The 25,829-nt window shown below is 41.5% G+C and overlaps 1 protein-coding gene and 2 long non-coding RNA genes across 7 annotated transcripts in view; 2 read left to right on the forward strand and 1 right to left on the reverse strand.

The window, feature by feature from the left end:
* Window positions 1-11,074, forward strand: part of ZNF644 (zinc finger protein 644) — a 153,207-nt gene extending 142,133 nt beyond the window's left edge. The window contains exons 8-9 of one of the 3 annotated variants that reach the window (XR_005361266.1): window positions 3,761-3,819; window positions 10,339-11,074. The gene's annotated coding sequence lies outside the window, so the exon portion shown is untranslated. Of the gene's footprint in view, window positions 1-3,760; window positions 3,820-6,788; window positions 7,558-10,338 lie in introns of those variants that run through there. The other 2 variants (XR_005361265.1, XR_005361267.1) reach the window with 2 other exon arrangements.
* Window positions 1-11,182, reverse strand: part of LOC111096402 — a 69,679-nt gene extending 58,497 nt beyond the window's left edge. For 2 of the 3 annotated variants that reach the window (XR_005361270.1, XR_005361268.1), the window contains exons 1-2: window positions 10,190-11,182; window positions 9,075-9,121 (exon numbers count right to left, since the gene is read on the reverse strand). This is a non-coding gene — a long non-coding RNA (uncharacterized LOC111096402). The remainder of the gene's footprint in view (window positions 1-9,074; window positions 9,122-10,189) is intronic. The other variant, XR_005361269.1, reaches the window with a different exon arrangement.
* Window positions 11,183-11,391: 209 nt separating this feature from the next.
* The window catches only part of LOC119872272, a 19,590-nt gene continuing 5,152 nt past the window's right edge, over window positions 11,392-25,829 (forward strand). The window contains exons 1-2 of the long non-coding RNA XR_005361272.1: window positions 11,392-11,575; window positions 12,358-12,504. This is a non-coding gene — a long non-coding RNA (uncharacterized LOC119872272). The remainder of the gene's footprint in view (window positions 11,576-12,357; window positions 12,505-25,829) is intronic.

The raw sequence follows: 25,829 nt of genomic DNA on the forward strand, positions 1-25,829 counted from the left end.
TCTTTTAAGGTTTGGCATCAGTTATGTTGGTTTCATAAAAGAAATTTGGGAATGATTTCTCCTCTGTTTTAAGATTGATAATCATTATTACTTTTAAGATGTGATGGAACTCCTCGGTGACACCATTTTTGTTGCCGTAATATGAATTCAACTTCCTGGATAGATATAGGGTTATTCAAATTTTCTGTTTTATTGCACATTAGTTTTGATAGGCTTTTTATTTATTTTTTTAAGATTTTATTTATTCATGAGAGGCACAGAGAGAGAGAGGCAAAGAGACAGGCAGAGGGAGAAGCAGGCTCCATGCAGGGAGCCCGATGTGGGACTTGATACTGGGTCTCCAGGATCAGGCCCTGGGCTGAAGGCATTGCTAAACCGCTAAGCCACCTGGGCTGCCCTTGATAAGCTTTTTAAGGAAATTTGTCCATTTCATTTATGTTGTTAAATACAAAAGCTTAATGGTTGTTCATAATACTTCTTTATTATCCTTTTGATATTTATAGGATGTGTGATGATATTCCCTCTTTCATTTGTAATATCTTAAATTTGTGTTTTCTCTTTTTTCTTGGTTGGCTTAAAGTTTCATCAACTTTATTAATTTTTTTTCAAAGAGCCAAATGTTGGCTTTGTTAACTTTCTCTCTTTTCTTTTTCTATTATTGATTTCTGCTTTTGTTATCATTTCCTTTAATATTTCCTAAATAAAACTACTTTCCCTAGATTTAATTTGCTCATCTTTTCCCAGTTTCTTAATAGAGGAACATAGATAATTGATTTAATTTTTTATTAATTTTTTAGTTTTAAATTTTTATTGGAGTTCAATTTGCCAACATATAGCATAACACCCAATGCTCATCCCGCCAACTGCCCCCCTCAGTTCCCGTCACCCAATCACCCCAACCCCCTAGATAATTGATTTTAAACCCTTATTTTCATTATCATTCAGTTCAAAATATTCTCTACTTTTCCTTATGATTTCTTCTTTGACCATGGGTTAGTAGTTATTTAATTTCCAAACATTTGGGGGCTTTTTGAAATATCTTCCATTATCATTGATTTCTAATTTCATTATTTTGTGGTCAGAAAACATATTGTATGAATTGGTCTATTCAAATTTATTGAAACATATTTTATGGCCTAGCATATGGTCTATCTTGGTGAACATTTTATGTGCCCTTGAAAATAATGTATTCTAGGGATCCCTGGGTGGCGCAGCGGTTTGGCGCCTGCCTTTGGCCCAGGGCGCGATCCTGGAGACCTAGGATCGAATCCCACATCAGGCTCCCGGTGCATGGAGCCTGCTTTTCCCTCTGCCTATGTCTCTGCCTCTCTCTCTCTCCCTCTGTGACTATCATAAATAAATTAAAAAAAAAAAAAGAAAATAATGTATTCTATAAAGTGTATTCTGCAGTTGTCGGTATAGTATTTTATAAATGTCACTTATGTCAAGGTGGTTGATTGTGATGTTCAGTTCTGTATTCTTAATGATCTGGGGGTGGTTCTAGTTGTTGGGAAGCATTAAAATATTTAATTATAATTCTAAGTAATCTATTTCCTTATTTCTATCAGTTTTTGCTTATATTTTGATACTGATTTAGATACATATACAGTTATAATTCTAATGTCTTTCTGATTAATTGGCTGGTTTATTATTATGAATTATTACTCATTATCTCTAGCAAGACTCCTTGTATGAAGTCTATTTTGTCTGATACTAATGTAGTAATTCCAATTTTCATATACTTACTGTAGTTTTCATGGTATGTTCATTTTCATCTTTTAATTTCAGTCTATTAGTACCTTTTTATTTGAATTGTGTCTCTGTTCAAGACATCTTATCTGATGTTCTAGTTATCTATTGCTATGCAACAAACTACTCCAAATCTTAGAGGTTTCAAATAACAACCATTTTATCTAAAGATTCTTTGGGTCAAGAGTTCGGGCAAGGCTTGGTTGAGCAGCTCAGCTCCTTTATCTTAGATTATTGACTTGGCTGCATCCACTTGAACAGAGCTAGAAGGTCCATGAAGGTCTCACTCGCTTATCTGGTGCTTTCTTTAAGCTCAGGCTTCCTTTAGTATGATGTTTTCAGAGTTTGAACTTCTTACATGATGGCTAGATTCTTTTTTTTTTTTTTAAGATTTTATTTATTTATTCAAGACAGACACAGAGAGAGGGAGAGAGGCAGAGACACAGGCAGAGGGAGAAGCAGGCTCCATGGAGGGAGCCTGACGTGGGACCCAATCTCGGGTCCCCAGGATCATACCCCAGGCTGAAGGCGGCGCCAAACCACTGAGCCGCCCGGGCTGCCCTGATGGCTAGATTCTAAGAAGGAATGTCATCAAAATCGTTTTTCTAAGTTTATGTGTCCTGTTCTCTTCCTTGTTAAGAGAAACTTACTTTTTTTCCCCAGGTAATTTATTTTCAAGCTTATTATCCCTTAGGGGAAGCTGTGCCCTTCTCTATTCCCAGAGGATGGATAAAGACTAGTTTAATAATCCAATCATGATAAGTCTATTTCTTTTGTGCCACTAAGGCCTGTGAACACTACTCTGGAAGAGGCTTGAAGTAAAGTCAGAAAGACTTTTGGGAAGATGTTTGTCAAGTCTTAAAAAGGATACAATAGAGGAATGTCCCCTTCTTCTGATGCTGAGCATTACCAGCATGTGACACGGAACTATAAGGCCATATTGCCACCATGAGGGAAAGACATTGAGAAGCCAACATGCTGACATGGCTGAAGAGAAATATAGAAAAAATCTGGGTCCTTCATGATATTACTGAGATACTAAATCAATCAACTTCGGAACCACAAGATTCCCCTGCCCTGCCATTTTATTGAGATATAACTAACATATAACATTGTATTAGTTTAAGGCATACAACATGATTTGTTATGTTGTTATATTGCACAATTATTGCCACAATATGTTAGGTTAACATCACATAATTTCAAAACGTTTTTCTCTTGTGATGAGAACTTTTAAATTTATTCTCTGAGCAACTTTCAAATATGCAATTAAGAGGACACTTGGGTGGATCCGTGGGCTAAATGTCTGTCATTGGCTCCGGTCATGATCCCAGGGTCCTGAGATCAAGCCCTGTATTGAGTTGCGCTCCCTGCTCAGCAGGGAGTCAGCTTCTTCCTCTCCTTCTGTGGCTCCCTCTGCTTGTCTCTCTTGTTCACTCTCTCACTCTCTTTAAAATAAATAAATAAAATATTTTAAAAACAAATTACAATTAAGTATTTGTTAACTACACATTACATCCCCAGGGTTTATACCTTTTAACCACCTTCGTCTATTTTTCCCACTCCTGACCCCCCCACTTCTGGCAACTGCTAATATGTTCTCTGTTTCTATGAGTTTGTTTTTTTAGAATTCATATACAAGTGAGATGATATAATGTTTGTCTTTCTCTCTCTGCCTTATTTTACTTGGCATAATGCCCTCAAGTTGCATCCACATTGTCACAAATGGAGGGACCATGAGATTTTTGCCCTTCTGTTTTGTGAAATGACTTTAATTTGCAACATAAAGCATTCTGAAAGATAAGAGGCCGAAGTTAAAATAGTGTACCTAGAATTATTAATTTTTTACTATTCTTAATTTTATGATTGGTTAGTGGAGGGAAGATGCTTAGTACATTTAAACCTACAGTACAAGTTATAAAGCACAGCAAACCATATAGTATGGATTTAAATGCGTACTTTATAAATCAAATTTAAAAACAAAGAAACAAAATTATCTTTTTCCTCCAAGTGGCATCATTACTGTGGAACTGCTGCTGGCAACAGACCTGACATTGCATAGAGCTGGAGGTAAGAATCAAGTTGTCAGAGATTATCTTGAAGCTAAAGTTATGATGACCAAAATCATATTTTTTGGCATTTCAATCAAATCACAGATTTGGGTTTAAAATCCGTAACTAGTTTGTAAAGATAGAAAATAGAAGAGAAACCTAAAAGAAGCCCCAAATGACTTGATCTTAGTCCAGTGGTCACACTTATCACAATTAGTGCCATGTGTCTTTTTTTTAAGACTGTATTTGAGAGAGAGCACAAGCATGGGTAGGGGCAGAGGGAAAGGGACAAGCAGACTCCCTGCTGAGCAGGGGGCCTGACCTGGGGCTTGGTCCCAGGACCCTGAGATCATGACCTGAGCTGAAGTCAGATGCTTAACCAACTGAGCCACCCAGGCACCCAGTGCTATGTGTCTTAATCACAAACACTTCTATTTATTGACAGTCATATAATTGCAATTGTTTTAATTTTAATAAGGTGTATGAGTTAGTTAAATTCATTCATTCTTTTTAAGAGAGATTTTATTTATTTATGCATGAGAGACAGAGAGAGAGAGAGGCAGAGACACAGGCAGATGGAGAAGCAGGCTCCATGCAGGAAGCCCAACATGGGACTTGATCCCCGGTCTCCAGGATCCCACCCTGGGCCGAAGGCAGCGCTAAACCGCTGAGCTACCAGGGCTGCCCAGATTCATTCATTCTTTTGGCTTTACCGAAGTGTAATTTTTAAGCTACTGTGACCAATGAATGATTTTACTCACTTTTTATCTTGCCTTGCCAAGAATTAAAAGCATCTTTCACCCTCAATCATAATAATTTGTGAAAAAAACAATGTTCAACACCCTATAAAAATATTATTTTGGAATTTCTAAAAGATTTAATTTTGCCATATAAAATCATATTTATTTAGTTTTGTTCATATTTACCATAGACACATGAAACTTCTTCATGGACTGGCGCAAACCTGCAGACAGGCACATGGACAGGCACTACTGATTTCTCCTAAATCTATTATAGACTGGAAAATGTTTACCTTTATCCTTCTATACTTAAAAGTGGATTTGCCTCTTTATTCAGTGACTATTGTGTCTGTGACATGTAAGACCCTGTGGCAACCACTCTGGAGAATGCCAAAACATGTAAGACCTAGCCCCTGACCTTAAGCTGCCCATACCTTGGTTGGGCCATAAAAATATGTCACAGAATTAGGCAAATCTTGTTTTCTCTGCACCAAGTGTTTTATATTTAGAAAAATAGAAATGCCAGTGGATTTTTTTTTTTTTTGGTCTAGCTTAATTTCTTTCAGGTCTTAACCTCATGTATCTTTACTAATGGGCAGCCAAACAGCAATGTGGATTTTGATAGCTCTAGGGAATCAGAAAGGTAGTGTTGTAAGAGGCAAAGCTAATCAAAGGCCATAAAGGGACCATTACAGGAGTGTGAAGATTACAGCATCCTGTGAATAGGAGCCCAGCCGAACATGGACTTGTCGCCTCTGGGGTCTGTTCTTTCCAGCTCCTCACTAAGGCTTCTCTCTCTCTCTAGCCCTCTTTGAGTAAATGGCTGAGGATGCACCCTTGTTACTTTTGTGCTCTATGATTTCATCTAGCCCTCAGAACTGTCTTCTAAGAAGGTCTCAATTTGATCAGGACCATAAGATGATTATGTTCTCACTACAAGTGAACTGTGAACTAAATGTGTCAAGTTGGCAGCCAAGATCAATAACCTTCCTCCTCCTCCTCTTCCTCCTCCTGCCCCTCTTCCCTCCCTCCTCTCCCTCCTCCTCCTCCTCCTCCCTCTCCTTCTCCTCCTTTTTTTAAGGAAGTCCCTTCAGCAGAGGCCATTACCAAACATTCTATCCATAACTCAGCACAGAATCCTCTGGACTGTCTAGTGGGCAAAATTAGCTCTAACCCATTGGTAATTTAGCTCAAAAAGAAACAGCTCTCGCCTCTGAAGAATACAGAGTGATGTTTGAGAATTTTGAAATGATTAACTAAGGAGAAAAGGATTTAAAAAACAAAACTAAATAGTGATTTCCCCCAACATACACTCAAGGCATGTCTGCATTCTTTTCTTTTCTTTTTTTAAAGGTTTTATTTATTTATTTGGGAGAGAGAGAGAGAGAGAACAACCAGGGAGAGCAGCAGGCAGAGGGGGAGAGAGAAGTAGGCTTCCTGCCCACCTGGGGAACCCGATTTGGGGCTCGATCCCAGGACCCTGGAATCATGATTTGAGCCAAAGGCAGACAGTTAACTGACTGAGCCACCCAGGTGCCCCCTGCATTATTTTCAAGGCTTTCTTTCTACCAAACAAATCAATTTGGGTAAGCAGCAGCAGTCTGAGTTGTATCCTAATTTCATCTATTAAGATTTTTGAGAGGGCAGCCCAGGTGGCTCAGCGGTTTAGTGCCACCTTCAGTCCAGGGCGTGATCCTGGAGACCTGGGATCGAGTCCCACGTCAGGATCCCTGCAGGGGCCCTGCTTCTCCCTCTGCCTGTGTCTCTGCCTCTCTGTCTCTCTGTGTCTCTCATGGATAAATGAATTAAATTTAAAAAAAAAAAAAGATTTTTGAGAGCCAATATATTTTGGGTTAATCCCAACTTTTTTTTTCTTTTCTGTGAGTTTGTTTTATAATAAATATTTTAAACATTTCTTTATCAAAGTGCTTCTCCTCAAATATTTTGTCTAAATGGCATATAGGTTCTAGTTGGCTAATTTGGCAATGCTAACTCCCATTTTATTTAACATCCAAGACTAGGTATCGAAGCCCTATCAAATTGGGGTCATTTAAGAAAAACACCCAGGAAATGGGCTGCTTCTTACATATACCTAGTGAGATTTTGAAACACTATTGTCAGGAAATACAAGCAATCCCTGAAACTTTCTCCCTTGGGTTATCAGAGTCCGAGACAATTGATGACATTACATTGGTCGTTCATTTTAGATTCGTGGAGCCTACAAAAATCAATAGTTTTCCATTATCAGGTCCAGCTGGGTCACTAGCCTGTCAATGAGCTGTTACAATTGCTGTACAGGGGTGAGCCTGACCAGTCAATTGCTGCTGACAAGAGGAAAACATGCTGACAGCCACAGGAACAAGTCAGAACACAGATTTGCACTTCAGTTTGCCATCCAGAGAGACTTCGAGCAAGGCCATTTTCAAGACATGGGGCACACTCTGTGGGAGGCTGGGGGAGGGGCTACCCCTTGGTTTTATGGCACAAGTGTCAAAGGGCTTGTCCTAGCTCCATCCAACCATCTCCTGTAGAGGCTATGTGTGGTCACTCTCTTTGTTAGTAAGAGGGCCTATACCAGCCAGAGTTGTCCCTAAATACATCTTCTATCCTACAATGTACCCAGGGTAAGAGTGGGAGGAAGGAACTCTGCCTTTAGTACCACCAACTCAGATGGAATCATACATATCTTAGAGAATATAAAAACTTAAAAGAAGACATAAGTGGGCCAAAGACACCAGATATAAACAGATATGACTAAACCTGTTGCGAGCAAGTATGGACTGGATGACAAAAGGTCCTCTGGTGTTGATATATAGGTTCCCTTGTTTCATAATTATATCATTTATACTTTGATCTCAACTTGAGATACTTTATTAATCCAAGCATCCCTCATTGGTGTCTCATTCACAGCCACTCCACTTAATGCAATGAATAGCCAGGGGAACTGAGTTCTACTTGCCCTACCTATAATTAGGAAGTGGGGTATAGAATGGTCAGCTTCAAAAAGTATCTTAATTGCCTCACATTAAAAAAATGGAGACTGGCTTGCCTCACCTACTGTATCACAAGGTTGTCAATGAGATTCAAAATGAGATCAATTGAGAGTAATCTCTGTCCAATGAAGTGACTGTGTATTCCTGTGTCTCTTGCTCTCTAGAAACTATCCATGCAGGACAAGTTTAAAAGCAAGTGGAAAGAAGTCCTTCTTTCTCCAGAATAATTCATGTTTGGTCTAGACAGAATGCTTTTCTTTTTTAGTTGAATACTATGAGTAATGTATCACACATTCCATCATGAGTGAAAGCCAAAATTTAGAGGAGAGCTCTGAAGTCTTACTGGGTTTGGTGGCTCTCTGTAGTTCATAGAGAAGAGGACTGAGATACCAGCAGAGTAGACACACATGGTCTGGGTTCTCGCATGCTGAGGAGTTTCTAAAGCAACGGGGAGTTTGTGCAGTGCTCTGGTCTCCTCATGCTAGTTTTATTTCAGACATCAAACTTTTAAGCTCAAAAGATAAATATTTTGAATTTGTTTCAATATTATGATTTTTAATGTTCCACTTTTATTAACATCTTTCAAATATTAAATTCTAGCCCCTTTTTTAATGCCTCCAGTCTTGGGATGGATTCTTTTGGAAGTCAACATTCACTTGTGTTCTATCATCAAACAAAACTGGTAATCAACTGTATTACTGGAAGCCAACTAGCTAGGCTTTTCTTCTTCTTCTTTTTTTTTTTTTTATTACACCACCAAAAAAATTCATTTTCTTTAAATGAGTTTAAAAAAAAGTAGTTTTAACAAGAGCAAATTTGCTAGTAATTAGATGAACCAGTTTTATGTCTTCCAGCACTTGGAAGCATGAAATTCATCAGAACTCTCATAGCATTAATTAAAAAGAATTTATGTTTTTTTAATAAAATGCTTCATGTTTTAGCTCCTTTATTCCTCCACCAAATGTGATTATGTGGGGGCTGAAGGGAATTCAGGTTAATATGTTGACACACTTAACAATGCAGGGTCATGTTGCACAATACGCTTCACTGGTTTGGTTCAGTACACCCCTTGACAGGGCCTAATCATCCCCTGCCCTAAAGGCAGAGGGAAAGAGAGGATTTTAATTACTGCTCTGTATGCAAGTTTGCCAGCATTAAATTGAGACATAATTAGGCCTCTGAATTTTAATAATTGTCCTAGCTAATTGGGCAGACAAGTACGTTATGCAGCATGGCGTGATTAGATAATTAGTATTTCCAAATGACAAAATTGGGCTCTTGATTACAAATTCTACATGAAGGGGGAAAAAGGTAACAAGCAGATCTTTACAAGTCTATTAAGGGAGAGTTTAGCGATGTTGATAATTTAAAGTCCATTAGGAAGCAACATTTCATTCTCAGAACTGGGGGTCTGGGACAAGGGCCTCTGGCCAACTCTGGCTCCCACTTAAGTCTCCTCCCCAGGGTGCTATGATTTCTCTGGGGTCTGGTCATACACCCCACCCCTTACTTCCACCCCAAGCCTAGCAGTCATCACTGACCTTGGATAAGGTCTCTTTGGCTAGACACCAAATGGCAGGTGACAACTCTGAAAAAGAAATCATGAGATGTAGGAAGCAGAGAACAGAAAAGAGGTAACCTACCCAGTCAGGGTATATGTATCTATCGTATCTTTCCTTTACAAGTGACTGTTCTTTCATTCTTCTCCCAGAACCACTTTCATTGTGTCCTCAGCTCCTCTAAAATCTTTATATGTAAAATCTTAAGTCAAAATCTTAAATTTTTGAGGTATTACATTATTGGGGTAAAGAGCATGGGCACTGGAGACTGACCTGGATTTGAGATCATCATTTACTAGGAGTATGCCCAAATTTACTTAATGTTGCCAAATCTCAGTTTCCTTACTGGCAAAACGAGGAAACTTCCCTCATAAGTTTGTTGATAGGATTAAATAAGATAATACATATAGGGATCCCTGGGTGGCGCAGCGGTTTGGCGCCTGCCTTTGGCCCAGGGCGCGATGCTGGAGACCCGGGATCGAGTCCCACGTCGGGCTCCCGGTGCATGGAGCCTGCTTCTCCCTCTGCCTGTCTCTCTGCCTCTCTCTCTCTCTCTCTCTCTCTGTCTCTGTGACTATCATAAATAAATAAAAAAAATTTAAAAAAAAGATAATACATATAATATAAAGCACAGTGCCTGGCATAGAGTTAGTGCTCAATAAATATTAGCCATTAATTGCAAATTAAGTCAATGACCTCAGAAGCTACAAGGTGAAGGTGCTGGGTCTAACTATGCTCTTTACTAATTCAAATGAGGCCAAGGTCCCTGGTTCCTTTGCTTTGTAAGAGAGGAACATGGTGCTCCACTTATGCCGGAGTTCCTTTACAACTCAAATGCCCAACCAGATTTCCTTTCTGTCCATTCTTCAGAGGTTGGCATTGCAGGCAAGCCCGACCATTCAGAAATCATGGGGGCAGTTAACCTAAGAGGAATGTGTTCTTAACTCTGCATTTTACCCCACCTTGTGACTCACTCTTCACAAATGTCACTTTATTGCCCACAGAGGCATACTTCTGGCTGCTAAACTTTTCTCACAATAATGAGTAGGTTGCTTTAGATTAGGTGTTTCAAGCAAAAGGAAAAACTGAATACAAACCAGAGTCCCTCTAAAAAAATGATTAATAGGTGGTTGGTTGGTGGATGAGAATATGATGATAGCTTGTTACAGGAAACTCAGAAGTTCCGGATGTATATCCATCCATGTACACTCATTAAGGACGACTATAAATAACAATGTCTCCACAGGTTGGTCAAGACAGTCTACCAGACTGAATGAGAATTTATGACTTTCTCAAGAGTTTGTGCGTTCTGGCAGAGATTCCAGTTCGGAATGCAGAGTTCTCTCTGTGGGTAACCTGTGCGTCACTATGGCATGATCTCTACCGTACATAACACCTAAATATCAGACACAAGAAGATAAGGCACTTAAGTACAGAACGCAAGCATCCTGCTGGAAGCTTAGAAGGGAAGAGTAGGATATTTTCCTGGATGGGAGTAAAAACAGAGACGGAGAAAGAGTGAGGACGATCCTTACGCCCGATCTCTATTTACACAATAAGGAAACCAGTCCTCTTGGGGCTGTGAGTTTGAGGTTCACAGCGACCCTGTTCCCGGGGTCACGCGAGCGGCCTGGAGAGTTGGTGCAGAGCTCTCGCCTCACTGCACTTCCCAGATGCCAAGAGGAAATGAAAATATCACCGTGGGCAGAGGGTGGGCGAGGTAATAACTGTCATAAGATTTTCTTCTTCCGCCACACAATGCTAGAGCTTCTGTCCCGCTCTTTTTGAAGAAGTACGTTTATGACTGATCGCTCAACACCTTGTTGGTTCTGATTGCAGAAAACACACCTTATAAATATATGATAACCATCCTGTAATAGAGAGTGTGACAATTTACTTCACAGTGCGTTTCGGGCTGCTAATTGATCGTTTCAGTCCAGGGACGATTTGGAATAAATTATACCCATCAAAAGGATATCACAGCTCATTTTGGTGGAAGGCTTTCCTTGTCGCTTCGCGTACGTCTTCTGGAGGGCGGACGGCACCCGCGGCCGGGGAGGAGGGGAGGGAGCCGGCGGCGAAGAGGAGGCCGGCGGGGCGGGGCCGGCGGGGCGGGGCGGGGCGGGGCGGGGCGGGGCGGGACGGGGGCCGCTGGGACGGAGCGGGACGGGGGGCGGGACGGGGGCGGGGCGGGGCCGGCAGGACCGGACGGGACGGGGGGCGGGACGGGATGGGGCGGGGCCGGCGGGACGGGGCGGGGCCATCGGGAGCGCGCGCCCGCGCGCCCGCGCCCCCGTCAGCTGCAGGTCCGGAGCCGGACGGTAGAGGCCTCCCTTCTGAGGAGGCGGCGCGGCCGCGCGGGGCCGGGGTGAGCGCTCCCAGCCGCGCGTCCTTCCGGACCGGGTCCCTGCGCGGCCCGACCCGGTGCGAGTATTCCCCACCCGCGGTCCTCCTCCGCAGGCGGCGCCGCCCGTTCTTTGGAGGTGAGAGCGTCGGCCGGGCCGAGGGCCCTGCTGGGGGGTGCTCCGGTGCGCCGGGTCTCCCCCCGGCTCGTCGCCTCCCCAGGGGCGTGGGGTGGGGCGGGGGCGGTGGGCGCGGGAGCGCGGGGCGCTGCTCTCTGAGCCCCGGGAGCGGGACCGCCGCGGCCCCGTGGGGGGCTTTGTGTGCAGCCGGTGGGCGGCTCGGGTGGCCCCGCTTCTCACGCCGCGGCTGGGGAGGGGGCTCGGGGCCGACCCAGGCTCGGGGAGGGGGAGCGCGAGGACAGGGCGAGTCGGGCCTGCGGGCGACGCGAGGCCGCGCGGGGGGCGCCGCTGCCCCAGGTCGCGAGGGAGGAGGGGGGCGCCCTGGGGGACGCGGCCGCCGCGGAGGCCCGAAAGCCTCGGTGCCCGGCCTCTGACCGCCCCGCAGCCGCATCTGGAGCCAGTCGCGCCCCCAGACCGTCGTCTCGTTTTCATTTCCCAGCAAAGTGTGTGCGGTTGCGTGGTGGTCACGGAGAAGCGAGACCCAGAGGCCCCGCCCTGGATGGGATTCATAATTGGAAAGAAAAAAAAAAAAAGTTTTTCCTCCTGGGATCGCAGGCGCTCGCCTTTCTGGACTCCCCGCCTCGCCCACGAGCCCCCCAGGCTGCCTTCATTCTCCGCCTAACTTGAGGCCCTTCAGCGCACACGTAGCACACCCCTCTGTCCCAAGTGCTCAAAGTCGGGGCGTCGCGTGGTGTGCTTAGTTGTTTAGTCCTCTGTCACGCTAATACGTTGTGTCGATCTAGGGCACGGACGCTTCCTCGCAGGCGATTTTGACAGCAATCATCCTACCAAGCTATTATGAAGTGTGATGTCAGTGCGTTCTGCAGGACGGATAATGTATAAGCCAGATCTTGACACGCTATCTTACAAGGAAGCAGCTGAGACCATCAGTAAGAGTCATTTTAATTCACACACCAAAAATATTTTGTGTTTGGTTGACATCTTTCAAAATGCTGAAAGAGGTAGTAGCATTTATCATTTTGTAGGTATTTATCAATATAGTCACAGAAGTCCCCCTAGGAAGGAGGAGGATTTTTTTTTTTTTGTCTTATCTTACTCCTATTCTGTCGTATAAACCGAGGAACAAAAATGTGTCCTATCAAATAGTCCATAGTAAGTCAGTGAGAAATCTCTATTTAGGAGGCCAGTCTTCTAAAACTGGAATGATTGGAAAAGTGAAGAAACTAGTTGTGTTTACGCCTCTGTTGTAAAAGAAAATCATCTGCTAGCTTAAATAACAGACCATATGCTCTTAGCACAAGTGCTGGGTGTGTGAAATGATCAGTTTATCTCAGGTACAGATGTCAGGTAAATATTCTGTAAAACTCCAATCTTAATGACTACTTGGGTATTACTCTTGGGTATTAAAGACTGATTATATCAGGAGTCACTTAAAGCAAGTGATTAGGTTCAAAGTATTGCTAGGACCCTAATGAATGAATTTGGAAATCTGAAAGTGATCCAAATCTAAGCAAATGCTGTAGGCTTGATATTATATAATACAAATTATATTTACATGGACCAAGTCCTGTGGGAGGCAGTTTTACGGTGGACTCCTCATGTGTTGACCTGAGATACTTTCTTTTCCTGCATTCATTAATTCATCAGTTATTTATTCATTATTTGTTATAGGTCCTCCATTTCACTTTGCCATTGAACAGGATCTCCATAGGCAACTGATAAATAATTGTTGAAGTGTAACTAGAATATGTGTATCTTCCCTTGTCTCCAAGATAATATTCCAATAATAATATTCCTTGAATTTCCTTGAATTAAAGAGTTAAAAACTGTGGCTTTTCATTTATACGAATGAAAAATTGGATTGATTACCCTCAAGTAGTAAATCAAGGAAAGAAAAATTAGAAGTTAGAGTTTTCTCCAGCTATGCCCTATACCCACATGGTCCCATGTGTTTTTTTTTTTTTCCCCTAAGACTTTAAAGACAAAGTTTAAAGGACTTGCATGATTGGATGGGTTCATTATATTCTTTTAATTATTTTAGAACTTAAGGTTTTCCTTAAAAGGTCTTGCTCCATATGTGGTGTGCTGGACTAGCTGGTTTTATGTGAGTGAAGGCTTTATATTTTTAGTAAAAACCAAACCACATAACCCTTTCCCCTGCAACCTGAAGAAAGAATTGCCTACAGTTAAGTCAAGGAAACAAACATATCTCAAGTAGTCACAGGTATACCTAGTTAAAAATCATTTTCATTGGTTTAATAGAAAAATATACCCAGTATGTTTATCCCAATTTTTTGTAGTTTTAATGTTTTTGTGGATAACACTTGAAATAGTTAGAACAATACCTAGATCCTTGAGTATCAAGACATTTTTGTGTGAGATATGTAAGATGTACCTAAAGAACGTAAGATTTTGTGAAGTACAATAATATATATGTATATATATATGTGTGTATATATATATATATATAAAGATTTTATTTATTCATGAGAGAGAGAGAGAGAGAGAGAGAGAGAGAGAGAGAGGGGCAGAGACACAGGCAGAGGGAGAAGCAGGCTCCATGCAGGGAGCCTAATGTGGGACTCCATCCTGGGTCTCCAGGATCACGCCCTGGGCTGAAGGCAGGCGCTAAACCGCTGAGCCACCCAGGCATCCCACAATAATAGAAGATGTTAAGAATAATTTTATCTTTAACTCTAAAAGGTATGCTGTAGGGCTGAAACTATGTAACAAAGATATGAGCATAAAGTAATAAAATCAATCATACCAGGACTTACACATATATTAGTGTGTTTTTATCTGGCTAGTCATCTTGGAAGTTGGTCACTTATTCCAATGATACATGCATTGCTGCCATTGATCAAACCTCTTTTAAAAGGAGCTCTTCATTAGGCACTGGTTTTCAAAACAAGGCACATCTTGTTAAAAAGCCTGGGAGGCAGTAAGTCATCTCCCTTTAAAGACCTTCAGTGCCCTGAAAAGTAAGGGGGGGTATGTGTGATTAAATCAGGGTAATATAATTTGGGGTCAAAACAATCAGAAAGACAATTAGATGGCTTTCTTTAGCAGCGTTTAAAATAGTTCTAAAGTCATTATACAAACATTGTTTGAATAATGGCAGCACCATTGGAATACAAGTAGCTGCCAAGGGACAGCTTTAAGAAAAGTGCTCATTTGGAGCTATACATTCTCTTTGATTGTCAATAAATTATTAATTTAACAGTCATATACATGTATAGTACATTGTATACAGTCATATTCAGAAAGTTGTGTTGTCAAGAATTTGGTTGATCCACCTTTTATGAGAGTTCAGTTTTGCTGCTATGATTACAAAAGCTGTTAAGTTCTAGAATATGGAAATGGGTAGAAAAAATTCAAGAAGTCATAGGCTAAAATCAGAATTGCCCTATATAGTTCTATAGAATTGATGCTCCACATTCCTTGAAATATAAAAGAATCATACTCAGTTAAGAAACTAGGGATCCCTCGGTGGCGCAGCGGTTTAGCGCCTGCCTTTGGCCCAGGGCGCGATCCTGGAGACCCGGGATCGAATCCCACGTCAGGCTCCCGGTGCATGGAGCCTGCTTCTCCCTCTGCCTGTGTCTCTGCCTCTCTCTCTGTGTGTGACTATCATAAATAGATAAAAATTAAAAAAAAAGAAACCAAAGAAACCAAACTTCACCTAGGTATTCTAGTTTGTGAGCAAGGCATTTACCATTAACAAAAAAATTCAGTGATCCTTAGAGTGTAGGTTAAATGTCACCTGTGGATCGAAACACATCATTTTTAGTAGTTGGTTCTGAGTATAGACCCCAAAGTAGATGTGTTGTAGAGCCACTGTGTACTACTGTAAGTTAACAATATACTATCAAAATATAGAGCCATGAAACTCCTCACCCAGTGAATTTAAACTCTTGTGATATTCAAGACAAGAATTTGGGAAAGGGAATAGAAAGACAAGGAAAAGAAAAAGAGGGAGAGGGTCAGAGGTAGGTCATGGGACTTTTGAATTATAATTCATTGAATTCATTTGAGGGAAGAGTTTATAAGTGCTTTCCACAAACCACCAGCAAATAATTTAAAATCTGAGGGAATAGTTCAGATTCAACCCCAGCTGAGACTATATGGAGAACCAAGAAAAGCAGAAAGAATGTAATTAGCTGAGTAGGAATTTTTCTACGAGTTCAGATCTAATACCTCAGTATTATATAAAGGGCCACGGGATCATTAGTGATTAGCAGGGATCCGGATCATAATGATGAGAGATCAAGGCCAGGGGACAAAGATGAAAGAGCCTTCCTGCTTAAACTGAATGTTGCAAATGCTGGTGCACTTACATAGGGAAGGTCAGCCAGCACTTAAAGAAGTAGGGCAATAGTCCCAAAGCAACAAATGTGTTCCTCTCTTTCACCCCAGAGTTAGATTGGATATGGAGATTAACCAAGCTTGAGCTGACACAAAAAGAATGTCCTTATTTCAGCCACTTATAAGGCCTGGAAATTTGAATCCTGTCTGCTTTAATGAGCTTGGATATTGCCCAGAAATTGGGGAAGGGAACCTGCTGGGTCCTGGATACCAGGGTTACATACCCAACTAAAAGGTCAGTGAATAAGGTGGACAGATCCAATTCCCGATCTTTTCTGGGTACACACTGGATTGTTTGTCCACTAGGTAGACAAAATAGCTCCTAAATTTTTTAAGCACAAGGGAGTATTAGATACCCAGTATACACACAATAGATATGACCATTGTGGAAGAACAGGTGATATGATGTTAGCCTTTGTTTGTTTGTTTTTTGTTTTTGTTTTTTTTTTTTTTTTTGGAAATGGATAGCCTAATTCTCATGTCTGCTTATCTTCTATAGATTTAAGAACCATCCATATATTTCTTACTTTGAGTCTTCAGTTATTGTCTATAGTGTTTGTAGCTTCAGGATTGGAGTGGCAGGCTCTTAGTATGGCCCCAGGTAGTTGTAATTGAATTCAGTGTAGTTGGTGTAGTTTGAAGCCCATTTCTTAGAGAGGCTCTTGGTTTTAGATTTACAAAGTTCACTTGTGGATCCAGAATATAGAAAAGGTGGGAGATTGCCCTGAGTATTGGGAAGTATCATATGGCAGAAGGAATCCAGGGCCAGGAGTGGGGGACCAGGTTTATTGTGTACCAATTGTGTTACTTGAGGCAAATTCTAGTTTCCTTCTAGGCAAAATGTATATCATAATAACCTGTTGGATCTACTTCAAAAGGTAGTTTTAAGCCTTATCTGAGATGGAGTAAATGGAAGGACTTGGCTTATTAAGTACTGTGCAAGTGCAGTATTTTGTGTGCCACTACATATATTTTGCAGGTAAAGGTAAGGGTTATAGGCCTTGAGCTGTAAAGATATTTAAACCAAAATATAAATGAAGATGGAAACTTGCCTTTGGGAACTTGGGAGAATAGAGTAGTTCTCGCATTGATAGTAGAAACAAGTGAATAATACTGTTATTCCTTCATAAGAAGTACTATTCTGTTGCCAGAGTATTCCCTTCTGCAAGAGATTGATTGATTGATGGATAGATGGTTGGATGGTTTGATTGATTTATGAGAGAATGTGCATACATGGAGGGAGGGAGAGGGAGAGAGAATCTTAAGCAGACTCCGCACCCAGCTTGGAGCCCAACATCGTGCTCTGTCTCTCGAGCTCTATCTATCTCTTGGCTCTGAGATCATCACCTGAGCCAAAATCAGGAATCTGACAGCCTGATTGAGCCACCAGGCTCCCTACAAAAGATTTTTCAAAAATTGCTTCCTAAAGGGGCCTCTAGGTGACTCAGTCAGTTAAGTTTCTGGCTCTTGATTTTGTCTCAGGTTGTGATCTAAGGGTGGTTAGATTGAGTCACACATAGAGCCCCCATTGGGCTCTGCACTCAGCAGGAGTCTGCTTGAGTTCTCTTTCTGCCCCTCCCCCACTCATGTGCATGTGCTCTCTCTCTCTCTCTCTCTCAAATAAATAAATCTTAAAAATAAAAATGCTTACGAAAAACCTGTTGGATAGAAAGAAACCAGCCAGCTTGCTTAATACTATCAAGTCCAGATTTTCAGCAGTGGCACTGAAGGTATGCTCTACATAGGAAAAGTAGCCAGACGTCGAGGCCTTGATTCTTGTACTCACAGAATTTCTTCTTTGAGATTTCATTAATTCCCATTGCTACCTTCATATCTTAGGGGAGAACAAAAGCTGGCTGGAGTTCCATATTTTGGCTTAATTGGTCAGCTATAAACATTTTTAAGCAATTGTTATTCTTCCTACAGCAGCAACCCACTTTTGCTGCAGAGATAGCAAAACCTCCCCCAACCCCTTGCAGGCCATTTTTTAAAAAATTAACTTTTGTATCTTTTTTTCCCCCTTCTTTCCTCTGTGTATTTAAAAGTTAACAGAGGCTTCTGGGGAAAGAACACTTTGCCACTCTATCTCATAGAAACACCAGTACAGATACAGGCAGCATCACTGGCTCCCACCAACATGGGCATGGCTCCAAGAGAGGATGGGGGAATGGAAGGAGTGGTTTGGGATGTTATGGAGTAGTATACACTCATATTTTCTTCTGTTGAGTTTCAGAATCTGCCCTACTAAAGAGTAAAAACAGTGCCCTTTGTCCGAAGTCATTGGTTAGAGGGATGTTTTCTGGAGGTTTGTTGAATATCTTCCACATAGTGATGCTTCATAAATTCACATTCTGTGAGGCACAGTGTATCTGAGCCAGTATAGTATATTGGGGCATTCGATTTAGACAGTCTGTTTGAATACCATATCTAATACTGACTTTCTGAGTGACTTGGACAAGTTTCTTAATCTCTCTGAGCCTCAGTTTATCTGCAAAATAACAATAATACTAGTATTTACTTTTTAGGATTGTTGTACCTGAAGTGTGTGCTCAGCAAATGGGAGCTATATTATTAGGCTCTGGAGAGTGAGGGAAGATTAAAAAGAAATTTCCATTTTCAAGGAGCTTACTTACACTGTGGTTGGAAGTGACTGAGTAGAAGAAAACTGACAAGACCATACAGGGCAGAGAATAGGCATGACATGAAGGTGCTGCAGATAATGAAGAGTTCAGCAGTCTGCCAAGGACTAGGATGATGAAAGATTTCAAGATAGAGGTGGGAATTCCTCTCTGGGATTTACAGTCTGGGTGGGATTCAGGTATGTATGGTGCAGTTGAGAAGGCATCCCAGATGGCAAGGAGAAATACTGATCAGAACACAGTATATTAGGGGTGGGAGTATGCCAGAAGTAGAAAGTGAACCAGCTTTTGAACCAGATGGATAAGCTTAAGCCTATCTGTGCTGTGAGATTTTGATTGGACAAGTATCTTAATTTCTTTAGTCTCAGTTTCTACAACCTTAAAATGGGTACAATCATCTCATTGAGTTGAAGGGATTAAATAAGATGTTTGTAATACCTAACATGGTACCTGGCACTTCACAAGTATTCAATAAAATGAAGATAATCTGTGTGGTATTTACAGAGGACAAAGGGAGGGCTGTTTGTCTGAAGAGCTGTCTTGCCTTGTGTAGGCTAGTCTTGGAAAACAAAGCAGAAATGTCCAGTTAGGGAGAGTGGAGAGGAAGCCTAAAGGCCAAATTAAGGAGTTGGGGCTGTTACAGGCTATCAGAGCTATCAAGGGCTTTCCAAGAAAGTAGGAGTTTAGGGTGGTTAATATCAAGGCACTCTGAAATCTGTTTTGGAGGAAAGAAGCTCACCTTGCGCATGTAAGGTGACAGGGGTATAGATTAGGATAGTGGAAGGGTGACCAGCCCTGGTCATTGTGGTCTCTTGAAAGTTTCTGTCATAGAAGGAGCTAAGGACTAAACATGTGGAGTTAGGGAGCCTTTGTTTTGTTTTGTTTTGTTTTGTTTTGTGGGTAGACAAGTGTCACTTGTCCAGAACAAAATTAGTATAGATCCATAACTTTGGAAAATAGAACTCACTCAATATTCAGGGACTATAAAAGGTGGTAAGTAACTTTAATACTAAATAACCCCTAGAACCTGCTTCAGCTTAAATAATAGCATTTTTTAAAAAGCTCCTTTCCCCTTCCTATTAATGAAGATGAGTGTGTGCCTGTCACTGGTTTCCAGGAAGGTATATGTACAGATCATTTATAGCCATATGAAGTTTGAGGTTAGGATTGTAGTGGCATTGGGCTAAATGAGGAGGGTGGTGCTAGCAAAATGGTAATTTTGATGACTTTACTTGGTGACATTATGATTTGGATGAGAAAATTCTGTCCTTTCCCTGGGGTTTAGAAGTGATTTAATTAAAAACACAAACCTAGGAAATAGTTTTGGATATTAGGGGATTTATTTATGTTGTCTCTCATTTTCTCCTCACCTCTCTCTTTTTTTCCACCCATTGCATTTTTGTAGTGGGAGTATAGATGGTAGAGCATGTATTTCTAAAGGAAGTCATACTGATTATATGGACACCAGTTTTTTAAAACTGAGGAAATTGCAACCACCTATTACTGTTCAATGGCAAGCCTTAAACATATTAAGCAGGAAAGGATAACTGACCTACCATTGATTTCCTGAATTTCACTGTTCTCTCATTCAGAGGGCAAGGGCAACATGGTGCTAATAGCTCTGGGGTGTCTGGGGTGTCATAGGAGTTAACTATAGCCAAAGATTGCATCCCTTGGAAGGAGGATGCATATGCCAAGGGGATTGTGCACAGTGGTTGACAAACACAGGAAGGGAATAAATGACCAGGGAAAATAGAGGCCCTGGGCGGTTAGAGGACAAAATAAACTGGCTTAGTCCTATTACTTCTGAGCAGGGGCAAAGAGTGTATTTCCTTTCTCATCTCTTGAGTTTATTTAAATTATCTGTTGGGGTAGGGGTGGAAAGAAAGCATGATTTTATAAGGCTGATTAATGTTAAGATTTAGACATGTAGGTTATATCCAGGTCCTAACACACCTTTTCACTCCAGCTTAGAAACCGAAGACTGCAAAATAAACGTGTTCTAAGGGAAGGAAGGGGAGAAAGCAAAAGACATGTCCCTACTTTTTATTTTAATGAGTGGCGTTTTTTGAATATACATTATTTTTGGATTTTTTTATATCCATGCCACCCAAAGAGATCCTCCAAAGTAGCTCCTGGCTAGGGAGCTTGAACCAGGGGTAAGTGGCATTGGGCACAGGGTATTCAGGTTGCTGTTGTCATTAATTTTGCTGAAAGACCCTAATCAGAGACCAAGTCTCCCCTCCTTGGTGGGTGGCCCTGATCTTGGAATGGGCCTCCATGCAGATTTCAGCCTTGCCGCCTCCTCCAATCCTTCTGCCTTGTGCTCCTGCAGTGGGACCTCTCTCTCTCTCTTCCCTTTTTTTTTTTCAATTAAATGAATTAATTACCAGGCATTTAACTTTTTGCCAGACTCTTTCATTATGCCCTGAGTTGTTGCTGAGCGGCAAAGGGAAGTAATAACATTCGCAGTGAGGGGCAAATCCTGTTAATGAACAAATTAAAGTTCAAACAGTGATTCAAGTTCACAACCTCTCCATGGCTCTTCTCTTTAATAAGAGTTATACATGTTACTTTCCTGCTCTTTTCTCCCTTTTATTACTTTTTAAGCTTTTCATCAACACTGCCGGGGCATATTTGAGGCTCCCAGCCTTTCAGCCCTGACAAGGACTGGAGCAGTTATAATCCTATCTTAATTTGGCAACTTTTGTAAAACACATAAAGGGCCCAGGGTTACCTTTGGTCACCAGGACCTGGTGAACATATAGTTTCCACCTCCTACCAGGGCTCTGTGAGTTGCTCCTCTCTCTGTGCATTCCTCCAGCAGTCAGGATCTGATCACTCACCCTTCCCACCCGTGGGCACTGCTTTACTGAACAAGTAAGGCTGAGGTGCAACTGAGCCCTTGCCTCTCTCTATTCTTCTTCTGTCATCCTCTTCACCTGCCTGGTTACACTGCTAGGGAGAAGGGGACTCAGTAAGAAGAGGGAGGAGTCTCTGGACTGAAAACTGGGAACCTTTATGGGGAAAAGAGTTTGAGGTAGGAAGGATGCTTGATCCCTTCCTGACCACCATTATTACCAAATGCTGCTAGCTTCGCTAAGGGGGCCATGCCTGCAAAGGTGCTGAAAGGCCCCAACCTTATTGGCCCAAACCAGAGCAGGGCAGGGGCCTTGTGGGAAGGAGCCTGGGGAGGTGTCCAGTGCCTGCCTACTTCTCCTTTTTTATCCCCTCCCCATACTATGGATTGCATGGGGGCCTTTTCCACCTCCGTGCCTGGCTTCTCACCACTATCCCCTGAGCGTGGTGGCTTGATATAATCACCATGACAACTGCAATCTACGAGCATACACATAATAGAGATGAAATAGACAAAAGATTAGCATGCCATGAAAAGTACAATAAGTTTCTTATTTAGCATTTAGATAACTGTCTTTCCTTCGGAGCAAGCTTCAAAGTTGAAGCCAGTTTAGACCAAGAGGATTAATTCTTTCTCCCGCATGCTTCATTGAATCTCTCATTACCAAACTTTGTCTGTATTGATGTAAGATTTGATTGAAGATTAGAGCATTTAGCAAATCTTGCTTTTCTGCATGTATCAGGTCCTTTCAAGCACGGATCGCAGTGCCCAGTGGTCAATACCCTTACTTTTATCCAGTGTCTGCTTCATTTAAACTTAATCAACTCCATCAACGAACTGGAACAGGGAAACGTCCCTGCGGTAAGAATGTTGTGCTTTTGTGGGATAATTCTTTGCTCTTTCCCGATCCGTTGCCGTTAAACCTAAAATTGCACTATGATGAACTTTTTTTTTTTTTTAATCAATATGATAATGACAATTGGGTCTGAACGCTCTGGTAGGAAGGACTTAGACTAGAGCTGAATCTGGCTTCCATCACCAAAACAACTTCTGGTCCTACGATAGTCTGCCTCCTTTTGTTTGTGGCTTTAATACCTTTTCTTCCCTGACATTGAATATTGCTCAAGCTGGAAAATGATGCATCTTTGTAGGGAAGGCTCATATGTCACAGCCAGAAAGTGAAGCAGACCGATTGGTTGTGTGAATTATCTGACTTGCTGCAGTGAATTATTTGCACTGTTTCCCTACCTAGTCAACAAGTTCCTGAGGTATAGTAGAGATCAATCAAAACTGACAGCCCGCATGTGAAGGCTTTACTGTGTAAATCTGGCGCACTCATCCTGGCCATGCCGGCCCTGGCATCTGTATATCATTTTTATACTGCTACCAGTAGAGCAATTTCAAAAGTATTTGCAAGGAAAATGCGTGTCCCCATCTGTTCCTAGAAGCATAAATGTGCCACCTTCAGAGGGTTTTCACTGGTAATCATATCTTTAATGATCAACAGACTAGTGATATATATTTTTCCATAAAATGGGGTTTTTTTCACTTTATTGTGATTGGCTAGAATAAATAGCTTTTCCATATGTTAGGGAGATAAAATATAAGATTAGCAGAGGTCGTTTGTTGGATGGTAAACAAAAGAAACAATTCATTCCAAATAATCTTTGAAAAGAAGCAATGACAAAATTAAGTTGCAATAACAGAGCATCTGAGGCCCCACATCAGAAAACAGACCTTGTTCCTCCTTGGAAAAGGAGCCGTTTAAGAGCAGAAACTTAGAGTCTTCTAGAGGACTCTGGTGGCTTATTTTCATGAAGCAGGGGAGGGAAGGAGCAGGGTAAGAAGGAGAGGCTAGAATAATACTTGTTTTTTCTATTTCTAAGGTCATATTTCCTATTCCTTTACTTTTTAAGTTTATTTTTCAAATTCCCTTCCCTTTATTTTACTTGCAATTTTCCTGTCTTCACTGTAGCACCCTCAGTAAGTTGGTGGGTAGTGTGTTCATAAAGTAGGAAAATGCCATCCTGCTGAATTTCTCTTCAGGCCTACAGGGAGATGGGGATTGTTTGTATACTTAAAAAATTAAAAGGCTGGCTTCCTCCATGGGAGATTTCTCTTCTCCCATAGAAAAGGGTGACTTTGGAGAGTCAGGTACAGTACCAGCTTTTAAGTGAAATTCCAGAGCCATGCGGAAGGTACCTGAAGATAGCCAAGACCCACCAGGGAACCCCCAGGGAGTGTTCATAGCAATCTAATCCCACCTGTATAGGTTATGGTCTGAAGATACAACCAGGCCCTTATCTGCTTCCTCTGAAACACCTGCACCCATAATCTCCACACTCAGCACCCATTTCAAATGCACACACTCTTAGTTCTGTAGACACTGTTAGCTCTTGGGGAAATTTGGAAACTTCTCCAGGATCTCTGTGTAGAGGTTTCCACTGCCTGCTCAGGAATCTCCAATTCTATTTTGTTCCCAGGGTTGGGAGAGAATCTCCTGTTCCACAAAGGACTGACAATTGTAAGATGCCTGGATCTATCTAAACAATGTCTTCAGCCTCCAGGCTCTCCAGAAAATAGGTGTAGAGATGTTTACACATGTTTTCTGTAAGTCAGAGTATTGAGAATGACAAGTTGGGGTGGAGGTTTCTCTATAAACACTGAAAGTAAGACTAGTTAGTAAGTTAACTGTAAAGTGGATTCTTATTTTACCCCCTTGGGACAATGCGGGGGGGGGGGGGTAAACTGTCGTTTCTGTATGTTACCCACCCTACCCACATACTCCACAGAATTTTTTTTTTTCTCTTTCCAAGTGCCTGCTGTTCTCACTGCAGCAGGAATGTATGAGTATTGGAAATATGGTCTTCAGGTTGGTCCCAAGCAGAAAGTCTACTAGCATCTTAGACCTAACTTGTGTTAATTTCCTGGGCCCAGTGAGGCTTGGAAACAGTGACAGAACAGTAGAAAAACAGCTTACCCACATCTCTGACCAGAACAGGATCAGAAAGCCACCATCAAAGGTTTTCTTTTAAAATTTCCCCCTTAATCTGAGAAACATAATCTTCTAGGCTAGGTTGCACATACTTAGGCATAGACTGTATAGGACACTTACAGGTAGATCCTATTTTGCTTGATCTGAAACCAGATTTGCTGTAGTATTGCAATTATGACTAAAAGAAAGGGAGGTCACACTTGTGGTTGCACACTGTATTGTGATTACACTGCAGATCTGCAGTCTTCAGTGAGTTTGCTTGCCACAAGGGAATTCTGGCATGTGTTGTGTTTGAAATGATTTACACTCATTTCAAAAAATTGAATTTCCTGATATCTATGTATTTTAGTTTGAGACTCATTTTGCATTGAATTTTTCTGGGTTGTTTTCATAAAATGAAGTTAAAAAAAAAAACTCACTAACTGATTTTACGTGGGAGAAATAAATGTATGATGTTTGCTCCGTCCCTTGTCTAGGAGGATGAGGCTGTTACTACCACACATGGGACATTTCCCACTCTGTCTTCTTGTGCCCAGGGGTCCTGTCCAACCCACAGGCCTCCTCCAGGAATGTTGCTGTCCACACTGGAGTAGAAGACGCTGAAGAGCTTAGTATTGGGGCTCATGTTGGCTGAGGCTCTGAACCATAGAACTGCAGGCATCCAAGTTTTTCCTAAACCCTTGATTGGAGCCCTTTCTAAAACACAGTCTTTTGCTGCTTCAGAATCACAGATCCTCTACACTTGCATATCCGTGGCAGAGATGGAAGTCTTGACAACTATAGGACAAGTACTGCAAATTTTAAAATTTGGGTGAAAATTACTTGCAGCAACAATGGTCTTTCCCTCCACAGCCTCACTACTACCAAGGAACCTCATCAGTTCAGGCTTACTTCACTGAAAATGTACTTAATTCCAGAAAAACTACTAGATACCTATATGTAACTGCTTTTTGTTAGCCAATTTTATGAAAACAGCCCTTCCACCTTAGAATATTGAACCTAAACTCTAATTCAGATATTTGAAAATATATGCAGTGTTAATTTGCATGTAATATCATGACCGTAGTATTATGCATAGTATTTGGTTTTTTAGATACCCCTTAATAAGTCAGGGTGGGGAGGCAGTGTGGTATTTTGAAAAGAAATTCCGATTTTAAAAATAAACTTAAGGAAATGCCTGTTTTGATTAAGGAAAATAAACCTAACTGATCGTTAAGGCAAAGTGAACTATTAAGATTTAGTGTCAACAGTCTTTAAGTTAAATAACTGATAAAGTGCCACTCGGAGCTTAAAAATGCCAAGATGTCTAAAGCTACCTGAAAATGAACAATTTGGAGGAATTGAAGTTTCTTTTTTGTTCTCCCTTCCTCTGAACAGCATGCTTGCAATACTTTC

This window comes from Canis lupus, chromosome 6 (genome assembly GCF_011100685.1).
Source record: "Canis lupus familiaris isolate Mischka breed German Shepherd chromosome 6, alternate assembly UU_Cfam_GSD_1.0, whole genome shotgun sequence".
NCBI lineage: Eukaryota > Metazoa > Chordata > Mammalia > Carnivora > Canidae > Canis > Canis lupus.